We start from the raw sequence: 14,360 nt of genomic DNA on the forward strand, positions 1-14,360 counted from the left end.
CCAGGTCTGAAAAATGAGTTTGATGCAGAAGTGTCTTAAACTGCAATACCACCAGTGCCACTAGAGGTTGTCTCCACCAGTTATCTCGGTGTTGTTAGCTAAAGTCACTCCTTCTTATTAGTTTTGTGGCGCTCCATCTGAAAATAATCCGTCATTAATAAGAAAATAAGCTTAAAAAATACATGGTTTTTTTTTTTTTTTTTTGGGGGGGGGGGGGGTGTCTGTTTGATTGACAGGCCTGTGGTGCAGTAAGGTTACAGCTATCGGTGAGCAGGACCTAGTATCGTCAGGTTTCCAATCAGATCAGATCCACCGTTGGCTCCTCCCCCAGCTAGTCCAAATATGGTCACTTTCTGCTCCAAACTGCTCCGAACTGGAGGCTTCATAACGTTCACAAACCAATGGGTGACCTCACTGATGGATGATGATTGACTCAGAGCCTGTGAACAGACCAGTTATTCACATTGTGTCTGGGTCTGTTAACCACCAGGCTGGTTTAAAGTCGCATCGGATGGACTCACACAAAACGTCAAATACCGACAGATTATGTTTAACCGCATATAAAACCTGCAGCTTCTCCCTCCTACTATAACTATAACTATAATTATAACTATAACTCCCATGCAGGATCTGGTCTGTTTGTTGTTTTTCTCTTCTCAGCTGTTGGGGGAGCAGAGATTCCTCCTGAAGCAGATTGAAAACATGGAAACTGACACCTTGTGAAATAAATAAAACCGCCGCTCTCAAAAGAGGATTTTTTTTTTTTTCTTGAGTATCCAGAGCCTCTTCATTTCTTCGGCCAGATACCTCCGTGGTTTCTCAGGCCGCCATGGCAACGGGACCTTCAGTCTCAGTGCTCCGTGAGGCCGCTGATAGTGAAACCAAATGGAATAATCCTGTTTAAAGGAATGCCTTTCTCAGAGAGGGCGACGTGGGGCCAGAAACTGATTACATTTACATATTCTCTAAAGCAGTCACAGAATAAAGAGCATTAATATGGAGGTTTTGGTCTAATGAAGATAATAAATCAGGCATTCAGTAATCTGTCCCTGCTGATCAACCGAAAGTTTACATGTGAATCCATTAAAATGTTGATTCAAAGTAAAGAGATGTCAGCAGGTGTTTCTGCTGAACATAAAGAGTTAATTTCTCTGCAGATGATCCTCTAAGATTCGTGGAAACAGACAACAAATGGCAGGTTTATCTGTGTAAATACCTCCCGGATTAAAACCAAACACAGTGTTGATTCAAACCAAATGGTTGTAACAAGTGCAACATCTATTTCTGTCTGCGCTCGCCGCCGCCTCCAGCATGATGACATTGTTCTGTGTGTAATCTGCTCGGTTTGGGGCCGCGCTGACACTTCCTGTGCGCTGCTTCGTCTTTATTTCATCTTTTCCTTCTCTGTTCGTCGCTCTCTTGCTGCCAGGACACAAACACCACAGAAGATCTGAGGGGAGATCTCCTCGCAACTCTCTTTATTTATGAGCTCCTGCTGCTGTTTGGAGTCGTAACACAAATGAAAAAAGATATTTACTGCCGTGACGATGCAACAACATCAACAAACACAAACTGACATCCGCGTTAACCGACCAACTGATCATTTTACAATATGATTTTTTATTATAATCAGGTTACTCCTGACTATTCAGCGGTGGATCTGACTGATCTGATTGGAAACCTGACGATACTACGTCCCGCCCACCGATAGCTGTAACCTGACTGCACCACAGGCCTGTCAATTAAACAGACATGCAAAAACTTGTCTTTTTGAAGCTTATTTTATAATTAATGACAGATTATTTTCAGATGGACCTCCAGAAAACTAATAAGAAGAAGTGACTTTAGCTAACAACACTGAGATAACCGGTGGAGACATTTTATTGACTTTGTATTTGATGAGAGAAGTTGAATGGGAGTCTATGGAGCCGGAGGCTTTTTGGAACCAACCTCTAGTAGCACTCGGTGGTATTGCGGCTTAAGGCACTTCTGCAACAGCCTCATTTCCTCGATCTGGAAGCCACGAACAATTTTTACTACACATTATAATATTTGTGCATCTGGCATGTTGTTGATTAGGTGGGTAGAAAAAGGAATGACCACGTTGGCTCCACTTTACTCTGTCTGATTACTACATAAATCATGTTACTTCACAGTTTTGACATCTTCAGTATTGTAGTAGTATCTTTTAAAAAGCTCACTAACACCTTGAATATGAGGATCTTTTCAAACCTCAGAGGACAGAAGCTCCTCTGTTGTTGAAGCTCACAGTTCAGCCGTCCTGCGTCGGTTCTGCTCCGCCATCTATAAGAGATAAAGTCTCCTTTGTGAGTCTCTCTGAGTCTGTTAACTCCTCTCAGACTCCCTCTGCAGCTCCAGAGGCATCACACCATCTGTGTAAAGAAGACCAGACTGCAGGAGCTTCACGGCTGCAGAGGGATCTTTGAGTAGAAGAGGCTGGTGTTTTTGTTTCTGAGCTCTGGCTTCAGACTGCTGGTGGTTTTATAACTCTTTAAAGGATGAAGTGACTGTAATTATAGAAAATAGATGGTTGCACTGGATCCAAAATTACGCAGCGAAGAAAACGCTCTTCTGAACAACTGCTTTTGTTTTGAGTTAAAGATAAAGAATTAGAATAGTTTAGTAGATGAGAACTGTGAGGCTGCTTCCTCTGAAGAAAGGACGTTAGGATGCAGTTTGAAAGATGAAGTCCAAACTGGGTGAAATGTGGCTGATGTGCTGCTGATTTTCCACATGGCTGCAGAAAGAAGAGCGTTGGAGAGGATCCACCCTGATGTCGGGTCACAGAGGTGTCGAGAGTCAACTTCCAGTCAACTTCTTCAACATGCAGTTTATGATGAAAAAGCAATTCCGGAACGCTGGCCGTGAAGTTGTGAGCACATTAATGTCTCGAATATCTTTGGTTGATGTAATACGATGATTTAACTTTAGGAAGAAAGAACATGATGAAGACCAAGATGCTCCACAAGATTCATCCTTCACAGGAGTTATAGCAGAAAGGGTCTGTCTGAAGGAGGTTCTGCAGCACAGGAAGAGGCATGGAGCAGCAGATCCAGAGAGGAAGAAGTCTACGACAGCAGATAGCCCATGTACTGTAGCAGGATGCATGCTGGGACAGTGGACGGGAACATCTGTGTTGAGTCTGGGTCAGAAGTCTCTGATGGGACGCATCACTGAACAGAGCAGAGGTCCGCTGGGACGTCAAGCTCCAGACTGACAAGCTGGATTAACTCAAGCTCAATCAAACAGGCCCCGCCCCCAAACATGTGTTAGAGTCCGAATATGTAATGAATGATTAATTATTTCCAGAAGGACCAGAACTCTGATCAGAAGGAGGGAGTTTATCTAATGTCACCATGATGACTGGAAACATTCACTGACTTTGGATTTCGGGAGAGAACTTGATGCTTTTTCAATGGGAGTCTATTGTTTAGGTGTATATATGTACAGTATATATTTGTTTCTTAGCTGTATATATGTTTATTTATGTTTTATATGTCTATTTATGTCTGTCTGTTTTCGTTTTTTGCACGCTGAGAGAAGCTACAACCGGAGTCAAATTCCTTGTGTGTGTAAACATACCTCGCCAATAAAGCTGATTCTGATTCTGATTCTGGAGACAGACCCTAGTGATCCTCAGTGGTACAACACTTTAACGCACAGCTGACAGTAACATCAGGACAAAGACACACCCACCTCTACCTTCTCACGGCATCCGTTATATGACACAGCACTTCCCGTGCTGGTCCTGAGCATCACATATAAATCCATCATCTCTGACAGGAGTCGTGACCTTCAGAAACTTTGTAGAAGCAGCAGCCTGAAAGCCTCCTGCAGCAGCTCTCCTCTTCTCGCCATCTGCCACCGTGACTCTGCAGCTCAGAGGACAAACTCTACCCACTGTCATCTCAGCTCACTGCAGCACTTCCTGAAACCTCCACTGAACTCATGTTTATGGATCAGAACCATCTGTGCCCTCCACACACGACCTGAGAAATGAATTTTCTTCATGAATATTGGTAAATTAGGCCTTCAGGCAGGATCAGTAAACAAAGCCCTGCTTTTTGATGATTAATACTTTTAAACCCATCTGAAACTAACTTTGTGACCGTCAGCACTAAGTTCAGATTCTGTTTGTAAAGTTATTAATTTCAGTCCAGTGTTATATTTCAAGAGATCAAGAGGGACTATAATTCTTCAGCATGCTGCTTTTATTTCGACAGTCAGATCAGTTGTGCACCTCAACATTTCACCCAGCAGACTCCCTGCAGGGAGTATAAAACTGAGGTTTTACAACATGACCTGTGAGGAAAATACAACACTGTAGTTCAAACATGTTTAATTTTGCTTTGATTTTTGCTTGAATTTGTGTTAATTATTGAGATTTCTTGGAGGGAATGATTAAAGCTTGTTTAGTGTCCCAGCTCAGAAGAGTTTGCAACAGAAGATGAAAGAAAATATTAAACAAGATCTTCTACATTTTCTTTTCACCTGCTGCAATTTGAATTAACTTCATGTATTTTATGTTTCAGACCTGCTGCTGTTGCATTTAAGGCTGTAAAGACAGACTTTTATTATGTTCTCTTACAGCTCTGGAAGCTGTTGGAACTCCAGTGCACACAGTGATACTACAGGAATGCTGTAATGATGTGTTTCTTATTGCTGACTGGGTTTGGACCTCTCCCTCTCGGTGCCATGTTGTCGGTGTAAACACAGACCAGAGCAGCTGCAGTGCATGCTGGTTATTTCCCTGTGTCTTCCTGTCGGAGGGCCGAGGTCACAGTCATTGTGAATCTGTGTGAGCATCTCTCAGAGTGGAGTTCTATGCTGGATGTGTGGGCTGCTGAGGAGACATGTGAGCAGTAAATGGCCTCCACGTGCTCTATCACCAACCGTGCGGCCTCTGCAGGGACTCTGCGCTGCAATTAATAGCTTAATGATTTTATTCGGAGTGGGTCGGGGATTTGTTACTAAAGGCAGCTCTCCTGTTGCTCCGGGACTCACAGCATGTTCTCCTGACCCAGAGCAGCCTGAGGAGCGGAGTAGGAGGAAATATCGATCTCTGCTTTAAACATGCTGTCAAACCTGAGTCTGCTGATTAAAGTGTATAAATGATCAGGTTGAAGTGGTGATCAATTATCTCAGTAATAATGCAGTATAGCGTGTGGAGGCCTTTTATTGACCAGCTGCACCTCCTCCTCTTCCTCCTCCAGGACGTGACTCTGATTAAATAGTCTCAATGACAGGTGAAGAAAATGAAGAAATATGACGTTAATGTACAAACGGATTCCTCCACGGGGAGCAAAGTGTTTCCCTTCCTCTGCTTTGTTCTCTTGTTCTTTCATTCTGGCCTCCCGAGCCTCCATCTATACATTAACTCCGTCTCCTCACCCCCACCCCCACCCACCACACAACATCCAGCAGGGAAGCAGCTCGTGTTACTGCAGGATTCATTTCATGACTCCTTTGTTTACAGAGCAGGGGGAGGAGAATCAGAGCACAAAGAACAGCTCACTATATGATGTGGCAGTGTTTACAGGTGTGTGTACAAAGTGTGTGTACATGTGTGTCTGTACGATGTTTGTGTGTACGTTGTGTGTCTGTATGTTATGTGTGTGTACGATGTGTGTACGTTGTGTGTCTGTACGAAGTGTGTGTACGTTGTGTGTCTGTACAGTGTGTCTGTACGATGTTTGTGTACGATGTGTGTCTGTACAATGTTTGTGTACGATGTGTGTCTGTACGATGTTTGTGTACGATGTGTGTCTGTACGATGTTTGTGTACGATGTGTGCGTGTACAATGTGTGTCTGTACGATGTGTGTGTGTACAATGTTTGTGTACGATGTGTGTGTGTATGATGCGTGTCTGTACGATGTGTGTCTGTATGCTGTCTGTCTGTACTGTGTGTGTGTGTGTGTGTACGATGTGTTTGTGTGTATGATGTGTGTATGTGTGTACGATGTGTGTCTGTACGATGTGTGTCTGTACACTGTCTGTCTGTACGATGTGTGTGTGTTTGTGTGTATGATGTGTGTCTGTTTGATGTTGAACTCCATCAGAGGACATAAAGCGTTAGACTCCTCTGAGAGTTGTAAACACAGCAGCCTGCAGCTCAGATATCTGAACCCATTAAAACATCTTTATGAAATATGAAGAGCTTCTAAATGAACCAACTGCACACTGAAACACCTCGAAGAATGAAACTCATAAATATATGAGGCACGTCTCAGGTTGCTGAACATATCGTGTAGATTTATGAGAACAGTCCCATATAAAGGAACAAACAGTGAACAAACAGACCTACACTATATAGAGGTTGACATGAAGCCTGCAGGCCACAGACTGCACATAAAGATGGACGACGTGTCCTAATGTATGAAACAGAAACGGAGTTCGTGCAGCAACGACTAGAAGGCGCAGACGTAGTACTGAGGCTCCGCCTCGCTGTACACTGATAGTTTGACCAATTCAGACTGTATATATAAAAAAAAAAAATAAAAATTTTTTTTTAAAAGTCTTAAAGTGTAATACCACTGAGCGCCACTAGGGGCTGTCTCCATAGACTCCCATTGATGAAGCATCAAGTTCTCTCCTGAAATACAAAGTCAGTGTTTTCCACAATTCAGCATGGTGTCGTTTCCTTGTTTCTTTCCGTCCCCCCCCCCCCCCCTCTCCACCTCTGAGATCTGACCTCCACCAGCTCTACATGAGGACAGCAGAGGTCAGTTTGGTGACCATTGATCTGCTGGTTGGCTCATTGACTCCGCCTCCCCCTCCTCTCAGTGATAGCAGCCATGAGTGGAAATAAAAACCTGAACAAAGACCTTTGAGAGCCGACAAGGAGGTCTGGACCACTCAGGATAAATACAGTAGGTCTTCTGGGAAACATTCATCATCTGGTTTGATGTACAGAAACCAGCGCTACATTCAGCTTCTGCCCACCAGCATGTTACAGTCCTCTGTGTTAAAGTGCAGAGAGTAATAATAAAGAAAGATTTTACAGGAATCATTTTAAAAGCTGCTGATATGAATTCACGATTCATTTATCTGGTTGGTTCTTTTAAGCATTCACATCTTTATTTTAGGATGCAAATTATTTACACGGCTCCAGGTCTTTCTGCATAAACTTAAATAAACTGAATAAGATAGAAAATGCAGGTCCAACCTGTTTTAGTTTTTCTAAATTATTTCTAAATCTTTTTGACACCTCACATCAGTTTTAAAGTCTCAGCATCGTCTTCCTGTCGGCTTCAGAATTAATTTTTAAATCCTTTAATTGTTTTTTAACAAAATGGTCTGAGTCCGTCTTATCACTTTATTATGTGCAGGTCTATTTCTACGGTTTTACTACTTGGTCTGTTCCTTTTACTTGATTTTAATATTTCATTTAACTTTAAATTGACTTTTTTTATTTCATTTATTTAATTGCATCTTTATTTATAACACTTTAGTGAGTTTTACTTCAAGGTCTGTTCCTTTGACTCGATTTTGTTATTTTATTTGACTTTTTTAATTTCTTTGGGTGTTTCCTCATTACAGATCCATGTGATTGATGGTGTTTCCTGTTTTTATCGTCCTTTATTGTGTGTGTGTGTGTGTGTGTGTGTGTGTGTGTGTGTGTGTGTGTGTGTGTGTGTGTGTGTGTGTGTGTGTGTGTGTGTGTGTGTGTGTGGGGGGGGGTTCATTGTTTTTACTTGGATTTGTATGAAAAGTGCCATATAAATGAAGTCTACTTGATTGACTGATTGATTAATAGATATAAGCTCATGAAGAGTTTGAAGCTGTTCGGCTCAGTTCTGAGTCTTTATTTTGATGATTTTGTAAAACGTCTAAAATGTCTAATAATACTTAAAGCAAGTGGCGGAGCTGCAGGAAGCGCTCGCAGCCCCACAGACACGTCTCTGAGATAATCTTTAGAAATCGATGGATTTACATGAACGCTTGCGTAGCGAGTGTTTGTTGACATCAGAGTAACATTCCTGAGAGGAACGAACAGAAACCTTTAACGTGTGTTTCAGGTCTATTTGTGAGCAGCACTTAGTCATGTCCTTCGCTCCAGGCAGGAAGCGGTTACATAAACAGTATTTTTCAGGTTCTGATGAGTGTGTTTCTGCGTGGGTGTCTCTCCATGAATGATCCGCCATTGTGTGCTTCCCACCTCTTTCTATTTGGGCTTCTTCCTCACACTCTCCCGTCCCGTCCTCCCACTGCTTCCGACAGTCCGTCCTCCGTCTCCGGCAGTAGCAGCGCGGCCTGCAGGAACATCAGCTGTCATTGAGTTATGACGCACCGAAACCAGGAAACCCACTTTATGTCAGGTCCTGGCTCTGAAACCTGATGTCAGGAACAGCAGCTTACGGCTGGTGTGTGAAACATTATCACCAGAGAAACATGAAGATGTAATCAGAACCTGTTCCTACAGTTACACACAGGTAGAAACGGATTGAAGAATCTAAACAGTCTGCAAAATAAACTCCTGAAGACCTTAAAACTCAGTCACGGCTCGACAACGGAGAGGCCGAGCAGGAACAACCTGATGGTGGTAATTCTATTTTTTTGTGTCCCTGATACTCCGTCATCAGAAAATCTCAACAGATATCGACCATAAATGAACTTCCTATCACTGCAGGAAGTCTGAAGACAGATCCAGATATAAAAGACAGAGCAGCATCTTCTCTCAGTTTTCAAAGTGATTGAGTCTGTTACGTCTTTAATTGTTCATTAAGACCAATGACCTGCAGATTTAACAGCTGCTGCTTCTTCCACAGTTTGTGATGTCACATGTTTAACACCTCTCTCCTCCTGACCAATCAGCATTAACACCTCCTCGGAGATCGTCCCGGTGGTGCGTTCGGTGACGGCAGTGAGTTGTGTTCTTTAATATTTGGATGAATCATCGAAATTGAGTCACAAACAAACAGAGCAGAGCTGCTGTTTTTTTAATCACAGATGCTTTAAAATAGACTCTGTGATTGTTCAGGAACACTGAGAGCAGAAACACCAGAACTACTGGGTGTACAGCTCCTCGGAGGGTCAAAAACAGTCCAAATCTGATCAAACTGTGATCAAAATTAATGAGATACTTCAGTGTGGACAAACCAAGACTTGAAGACAACAGTTTCAGCTGATGGGAGCGAGGGATGCTCCTCATGTGAGCGCTCTGTAGGACCAAACATCTGAAACCAGGATCAGACGATCTATCGCCATGGTAACTGTCAGATTACATCACAGAGCCATAAACGCTTGCCGCTTCTTTGTCAGAAGAGTGGCAGCACTATAAGTACGACCCGGACCAATCATGGTTCACGATGACTTCCTGTGTTGTCATGGAGGTGGGGCAAGAAGCTGTCAATCATCTGTTTTTAACTCTGTCAGGTAAACGTCAGAAAAGCCGAAGTGTTGTTGTCACAGCTCAAAGAACCGTTCCTCTGATTCCTGCAGTGTCACACTTTCACCTCCTCGCCATGTTTACAAATGCACGTCACACAGCACGCTATCATCCTATTGGTCGACGTCTAGGAACACATCGTAGGACATGTCAGACCCAGCAGGTGAAAACTAAAACATTCAGACATGCCAGACTTTTCTTCGAGGTGCTGCATCGCTGTTCTTCAGTGATGTTCATATTCAGCCCGACTCTGGAAATTTGTCAACTTCAGTCAGATGCAGTCAGCCCAAAGCTCGAAGAGTGAATGCGGTACCTCACATGTAGCACCACCTTCTCTCATGCTGAATGACTTCGTCCTCTTCCAGCAGTTCGTCAGAACTATCACGATGATCCCTGTCTTCACTCCCAATGGTGGAAGTCGGCTGATAGAAAACGAACAAGAAGACGGACGGCGCAGAAGTCTTTTGTTCCAGATGAATCCCGGCCTCCCTCCATGCGTGTAGATGCAATTAGAGGACCAGAGTAGGCGTTGTTCCCCTGCTGCTGCCTGACACATTTATAGAGCTGCAGCACCATCAACGACGAACGCTCCACAACTCATTCGCAGCCTCAACCTGCTCTTGCTGCTCCGCAACTACCAAACACAACATCCAAACTAATGCACTTCATTAAAGGAGCCGACACCGCTGCAGATTCTAATCCATCTCTCCGAGAAACAGAACAACACATCAAGTCTCTCATTTAAATATCAGCGACCTCGTTTCTGTCAAATGTTTTGCACCGAATCAGAGAATTTATTCAAGTTTATCTGGGATCAAAGAGGGAAGTGAAAGATGTCACATGACTCAGACTCTCTGATGTTAACGGGCGAGTTCATGTCAACTCATTCGAAGACTCCTGACGGAATAAGTTCAGCCTGAGTGGAAGTCTCATAGTGTCAGTGACGATGCAGGGTGGAAGCTGAGCTCAGCAGACTCAGTGGGGCTCCGCGGCCCACTGACCCACTGTCCGACTGATCCACTTTAATGGCACCACCTCCTCCCTCTGTGACGTCACTCCTCATCACTCCTCCTCTTCATGTCCTTCACACCCCACACTGCAATACGGACACTCTGCATACTGTAAACCTCCGAGCTCTGCGGTGATGAGTCAATTCAATTCAATTCAATTCAATTCAATTCAATTCAATTCAATTCAATTCAATTCAATTCAATTCAAATCAAATCAAATCAAATCAAATCAATTGTATTTATATAGCGCCAAATCACAACACAGGTCATTTCATGTCACCTAACACATTAAAGTCCTCACAGCAGAACTTTACAACATTATACAGAGAAATTCAACAATTCCAACATAAGCTAGGAAGGAAAAACTCCCTCTTAACAGGAAGAAACCTCCGACAGAACCAGGCTCAGGCCATCTGCCTCGACCGGTTGGGGTGAGAGGAGAGCATAGAGAGAAAAGGACAGCATAGAGATACAAGACAAGAACTGTTGGTGGAGACAACAATCACAGAGCAGAGACATGCAGCTCCACGGCCGGAGACATCTGCAAAAGAAAAAACTGAAATTACGCGAGAGAGGGAACTGAATGGAGAGGCAACAGACAACAAGCAAAAACTATGGGAGAGAAAAAGCATGAAGTTGATGAGATGTAATGGTGAGATATGAGTGTGTAGAGAGTTAAAGAGTGAGAGGAAAGAAGCTCAGTGTATAACGAGCCTGGTCATGAAGAGCTTTGTAAGTCAGCAGGAGAATTTTAAATTCTACTCTTGATTTAACAGGAAGCCAGTGAAGAGAAGCTAAAACTGGAGAAATATTATCTCTCTTGCTAAATCCCGTCAGTACTCTTGCTGCAGCATTTTGGATCAGCTGCAGGGTTTTTAATGAGTAATTTGGACATCCTAACAACAAGGAATTACAATAATCCAGCCTGGAAGTAACAAATGCATGAATTTGCTTTTCTGCATCACGCTGAGAAAGGATTTTCCTGATTTTATTAATATTACGTAGATGAAAGAAGGCAGTTCTGGAGATTTGCTTTATATGGTGTCTAAAGGACAAATCCTCATCAAAGATGACTCCAAGGTTCCTCACAGTTTTGCTGGAGGCCAGGACAACGTCATCTAGAGTAACTTAAGTGATTAGAGAAAGAGTTTCTGAGGTGTTTAGGACCGTTTTGTCTGAATTTAGAAGCAGGAAATTGTTGGTCATCCAGGCTTTTATGTCTTTCAGACATTCTTCAAGTTTTACTAATCGATTTGTTTGGTCTGGTTTTATAGAAAGATATAGCTGCGTTTCATCTGCATAACAATGGAAGTTGATGCAGTGCTTCCTGATGACATCTCCTAATGGAAGCATGTACAAAGTAAAACGTATTGGGCCTAACACTGAGCCTTGTGGAACTACATAGTTAACTCTCGTTTGTCTGGAAGACTCGTTGTTTACATGAACAAACTGAAATCTATCTGATAAGTAAGATTTGAACCAGTCTAATGCAGTTTCTTTTATCCTCGTAACATCTTCCAATCTCTGTAATTAAATCGTGTGATCAATCACATCAAAAGCAGCACCGAGGTCCAGAAAAACAAGTATAGAGACAAGTCCATTATCTGAGGCTGTTAGAAGATCACAACCTGTCTGACACCCCCGACGAGGCCCGAGCTCCTCAGACCCCTGAAGGGTCTCCTGTGGTACCAGACCTCTGCAGCAGATCCTTTAGGTCCTGGTAGGTGAGAGGTTCTGCCTCTGTGGATTGGACTTATTCCTCCAGAGATCAAATCAACACCTTGAACTGTTTGTGCAGCAGAGTTCAGATATTTCAGAACATTTCCCAGAGCATCACGCTGCCTCTGCCAGCTCCCCTTCCTCCCAGAATGCATCAGACCTCCTCCTTCCATCGCGCCACGGTCCGGTTCTGATGCTGATTGTAGGAGCTTTCAGTGGTGTTGACATAGTTCATATGAAATGTAGACATTATTGTTGTATTGCTTGTGATGTAGTGACTGTGAACCTCCCTGTGAAACAGAGTAAGATGTACGAGGGGCACAACATGAATCCTCTGAGGTGATCAGACCCGCTTCAATGCCTCCAGATGTTGATGAGGATGCTAACACAGCTGGTATTCAGCTGTAAGTGCTGCACCAGGCTTTATCACTCTCAGGTATGTCTGCTGCTCTCTGTCTTACCACTGGGGAAACATCACGCCCATCGCTCTGGCTCTGCTGACACGACAGGAAACACCTCCTGCTGCTCCGGACTCTTCCAGGTGTGGTTGGATTTACAAACCAAATCAGGCTCCTCACCGCCAGCCGTGCAGGCAGGTTACAAGCTGCCGACTGACTGTTGAACTGAAACAGTCTCAGGCAGGCTGCTGCTGACAGCATCATGAATATTAAGTAGCCATGTGCTCATGTTTACATTCATGAGTCAAACACCTGAACTGATTATTTTGTAGAAATAGATTTGATTTATTTCTATTGACGATAAATGTAAATGAGATTATTGATTTATATTGTTCAAGAAGCTGAAACTGTATATTTTCAATATTTTCATTGACTTGGATGAAGAACTGAGATTAATAAAATCAGGAACATCTTGCGGAAGCATTGATCCACATGTGTTACCTCTGTGCTGATTATTGTAGCTCCATGTCCTCCCTGAAGAACCTCCAGCTGATCGAGGGCTGATGGGAGAGAAAGGAAGTCTCCACCACCTCAGCTTCTCTTCACTGGCTGCCTATAAAACATCAAACAGTCCATCTCCATCCTACATGGAGGATCTCCCGGTTCCAACAGAACATTGAGGTTCAGAGCGTCCAGGACCTGAATCGACCTTCAGGTCTCCTGCAGAACCAGCTCCCAGCCTGCAGGTTCAGGAGGCCGACACCGTCTTCCATCTTCAAGTCTGATCTTAAAACACATCAGTGTGATGAAGATGACTCTCAGACCAAGTATCTGTTTGCACTTTTATTTTCAAATTTTTCTAGACATTCATATTCTTAACGTTGTTGTTTTTCTGGGTTTTTTTTGTGCTTTTAAAGTGTATTTGCACTCCAAAATAAAACGTAATAGATAAATTGAGTTAATGACACCATGAACGCACCATCATGCTTAAACATGTCAGATCCTGTCATAAACTTTCAATAAGATTAAAAAAAAACAGATCCAGGTGAAAACACTCAACTCATTAATGACAGGTAGAGAGCTACAGGTGAGTCTGCTGCACTCAGCATGAAATAATATCCACTACAATCAGTGTAAAATCACATTTGAATGCAGCTTTAACTTTAATTCAGGTGTGTTTCACTCGCGGACAGACTTCAGGTAACTCTTATTTTATAAAATTAACAAACAAGTTCACTGGCCTGTGTTGAAAGTCATTTACAGACATACATTTAATTCATTGTTAATTTTTTTTAATTTCCTGTGGCTCTACCCACATCCTCGAAACAGGAAGTCAGCTCACCTGGATCACATATTGGAACAAAGGAAGCTGACTGACCTCACAGTGAACACCTTTCTTTCAAGTTTGGACTGCGTAAATAAGAAATAACCAATCTAATCAAACTCTTATTAAAACAGCGGACTGGAAATCATCTGCTCTAACAAACGAACCATTCAGTTGATTATTCCTGGAGGCAAGGCTGTCCTCAGAGAACAGTACACATCCTAAATGTTGCTCATTGAATGCCCCTATGTCTTGAATTTAGGTGAAAACATGAGAGATAAATCTGAGTTTTGTGGACAGAACGATGTGAAACACTCGGAGACTCTGGTTGTTGTGTGCAGCCTCAGTTTGCGGAGCCTCTCCCCACTCCCACGCCGAAGCGCCACTTCTCACTCCTCACTCCTCACTCCTAAAGCCATGAAATTGCAGGAACCTATCAGCCATCACGTGGACACTCTCAGAGCGATGTAACAGCACAGTGGCACATAAAGCGCAGCG

The sequence above is a fragment of the Brachyistius frenatus genome, unplaced genomic scaffold (genome assembly GCF_029030835.1).
Source record: "Brachyistius frenatus isolate BFR_SWC_R1_liver_20210118 unplaced genomic scaffold, ASM2903083v1 Contig_178, whole genome shotgun sequence".
NCBI classification, from domain to species: Eukaryota; Metazoa; Chordata; class Actinopteri; family Embiotocidae; genus Brachyistius; species Brachyistius frenatus.